Here is a 3,937-nt window from a genome sequence, read left to right as displayed (position 1 = left end):
CATCCATCCATCCATCCATCCATCCATCCATCCATCCATCCATCCATCAGCTCTCCCAACTGCACCACCGTGCAGCCTTGAAACAGGAAATGAGTCTTTTTACTTGTTATATATCCTATAAAAGACCATCCCTGAACACTCAATAACTGACGTGCAGATGTTTCTAACGCTTATGGTTCATGATTCATTTTCAGTATGACAGGTTTCCCACAGTGACTGATTTTCTGAGCCTTACTTTCTATTCTGTGTTTTTGTCTGCCTGTCCTTTAAAGAGGGTTAGTGGGAAGTGAGAGACATAGAAGTGTGGTTACCATGGTGACCATGATGAGCAACTGGCAGGAGTTTTGACATTTTTTTTGTTGTGTTTTTTGTTTGAGTTTATACATCAAAACGTCCACATTGAGTCAGCTTGGATTAGTGCAGGTGTAAAGCCAGGACTTACCTCTGGGCTTTATGGATGAAAGATTATGCTTTTTGGACTTTTGGGCAGTAGCTGCGTTGGTACTCTTCAGTCTCTTTAGAAATATTTTAGTATCCTCCAAAACTCTTCTTACAGAAAGTACAGCAGTCATCATCACAGCTTTACTTCTGAATTCTCCACACATTCTCTGGCAGGAACAGATGGGGACTGCAGGCAGCCCAGAACCTTCTTCTTCCAGAGCCCTATCTTTGTAATGTGTGCTGAGTGTGGTTTTCCATTGTGCTGGTGAAAAATGCATGAACGTCACTGAGAAACATGCAGTCTTGAGGGCAGCATGGTACTTTTACATTTCTATGTACTATTCTTTTACTAACCCTGTTGTCACGCAACAATAATATTTTTTCCTTCATGAAAATATACTAATGTAGATTTTCAATGTGGTTTATTTACTTCTCCATGAATGATCCGGTTCTGTTTGAGAGATCAGAGATCACAGGAGTCCAGATCAGACTTGAGACTATTGGTCGATGAAATTCCTCCAGATTTCTTGAATATTCGTACAGTTTCGTGTACTTTAGGGAGCAAAGTATGCAAATCCTTTCTATTCTTCCTTTGAGGAATGTTGTTTTTTAAACAGTTTAGTGATTTTCTCACACATTCGTTAACGAACCGGAGCTCGTCTGCTCATCTTTGCTCCTCAAAGACTCAGCGAGTGCTGCTCTGTGATGAGAGCGACAGGTTTTGATTGAAATCTGTTGCAAACCCGGAATGCAAGAAACGGTGGTAAAACAGCAGATCAAATGATACTGACAAGACAAAATAATGCACATTGTATCAACACTGCATAAAAAAATAAAATTAAAAACAAATATATTGTTTGCAGTGATTTATTTATTTTTTTGTTAAACTAAAGGGGAAATTCTCCTCATTTGCACAGCTTTTGATTAAATAATTTATGTTTTAGGTTTAATTTGGGGTTTGCATTATAGAAACTTGCATCCTAAATAACTTTGGGTGAAATCTTTTCCCTTTTTCCCCTCACGCTCATTGTTTAAAGTTTATGAGCAGCTCTTCTGCCCTGCAGCCTCACCTCTTACTGCTTATGTTTTACCTTCACAAATACCCAAACCAGCTGCATCAAATGAAAATAAATTCCATCGGCGCACCCGAACGATGAGATTATGCTCACGTGTTTACATAAACTTTCTATAAAATTTAAATCAGGCAGCACGGCCTCTCCATGTGAAGTGTCTGTCCTTCAGATGACTTCAGGGAAGCGGAGGAATTGGTGCTACTACATTTTCACAACACGAGAGTGTCTGAATAAAACATAATCTGAGTTCATTTGGCGAGGAGCGCCTCTAGTCTGGGCTAAGCTGTTCGTATGCATCTTTAATATCACACTCACATGTCTCTATGTATAATGTAAACTTTTAATCTGAATATGCTCACAGATGCCATGGAAACTGTGCTTAAATTGACATCCTGATTTTTTTTAGCACATCCTCGAATTCTTTAAAGAGCGTCTTGTGTCTGAAAGAAAATCATTCTGCTTGGCCTTCTACAGTTTACATGCTCAGAGTAAAACCACACGTCCCAATTTATAAATGCTTGATGTTTCTCTGGTTAACTTTGTGAACCACAGACTTTGTAACATATAATTGACAGGTCAACTGGTCAGCATTTTGTGTTTTACGACTTAACTTGAAAGGCCAAAAATGTAGTTTAACCAGGCCAACATGTGGGTTCTTCTTTAATTGTTAAGGTTTTTCTCTCTCTCTAACATTCCAGTATAACATAGTCATGCACTAGTTTATTCCAGCAGTCTGCAAGTGCACTAAAATGTCAACTAGCTGGGACTTTTGTGCTACTGATGCAACATTTTGGTTTACTGGTGAAGCTTTTGCTCCAAAACTATGGACAAAAATCTCCCTAGTTGACAAAACACTGTTATTAGCAGTGGCGGCTGGCGAATAGAGGGCGCAAGGGCGCCGCCCCACCAATCACACAACTCATCATATTACCTTGAAGACATAAAAAAATAAAATAAAAATGAAATAGTAAAATAAAAATATTTCAAAATTTATATATATATTTATATTTAATTTATATATATATATTTTTTTTATATATATATATATATATATTGTTGTTGTTGTGTAAGATAAATATTTTATAGTTAATGATGAATAAAGTTGTTTCTTTCAAAAACACTGATTGATGATGTATTTCCGCCCTGGGAGCGCAAGAATCTTTGCCCATAGACACTCATTAAAAATTTTACATGCACAGTTAGCTCCTCTTCATTACAAGATATAGGAATATTCTGGGTGCAATTCTCCTGCGCCCAGAGTAACAAGTAGGTATCTCTGCATACAAATACGGAAGGCGTATCTGGAGGGCCACATTTGATTGGACAAAAAAAAACAACAAGGCGTTATTGGCAGATTGTGTTAACCACAGACATATTAAGTCTACGGTGTTAACCAGTTCCAGATTGGCAGCGTCTCCATAACTTTTCTTTCTGCCTCTCTTAACATAGAACTTTTGGTTACATTTCAAAATAAGAGCAACATAAATGGGTAGTGGGGAGGGCTATGTTTGTTTTTTAATACCTAGCCATTACATTAAAAAACAAAAATCCATTTTGGTTGTTGAATAATGTGAAAATAGTTACATTCAATTCATAAAGAAAGAAAAATAAAATAACCAAAATAATAATAATACTTAAACTGGCTTTGGGACAAAGGATGTTTCCTTTAACTTCACATTTTCTTGTTCAAGCTTTTAAAGCAGTCACTGCAGATGAGTGATTGTCAGTTTCTGTAAGATTTCTGCAACTGGAGCAGGTATTCCTGTTTACTGGTTAACTTCCTCAGCTGTCTCACATTTTCAGAGTCAATCCTACTCCATGATTCAGCCCCTTTCATAGATCAGATCTCACAGAAAAGCACTTCTAAAGAAAAAAAATTGTGTTTAGAGTTTGTTTTGGGCCATTATCTCCTTACAGGACTCATGATCTTTAATTGAGACCAGACTTTTTGACAAATAGGAGCAGGTTTTGCTTCAGATGCTTCATATTTCATTTTACCCAGACCACACTCAAGCCAACCTGTGTCAGGTGCAGCCTACAACCCAAGAACAAAAGAAAATCTTCTTGTGTTTGACAGTAGATATAACGCTGTTTCTTAGAAACCTTCAGTTTAAAAAAAAAAAAAAGCTGATGTAACTTACCTAAAGAGACAGCAAATGCAGTTAGACAATCAGTGTTTGTCCTCTACAAATGCCTATTCTCCAGAAACACCCACTTTTGGTCTGCAGAGAACCCGGAGTACGGGTGCACGGTACGGATCGTACTTCCAGTCCCAGAACAAATCGTGCAGTGACACTTCTTTTTAAAAGTTCTTGATTTAAGCAAATGGCAAGTATACAACAAATAAAAAGAAAGAAGTATACAGAAGAACTCAGCACTTACATGAACAAAAAACCAGGGGTGTTAATTAGACAAATACATGC

This window comes from Nematolebias whitei, chromosome 14 (genome assembly GCF_014905685.2).
Source record: "Nematolebias whitei isolate Nwh7 chromosome 14, NemWhi1, whole genome shotgun sequence".
Taxonomy (NCBI): Eukaryota; Metazoa; Chordata; class Actinopteri; order Cyprinodontiformes; family Rivulidae; genus Nematolebias; species Nematolebias whitei.
Note: the sequence above shows the minus strand (reverse complement) of the source record.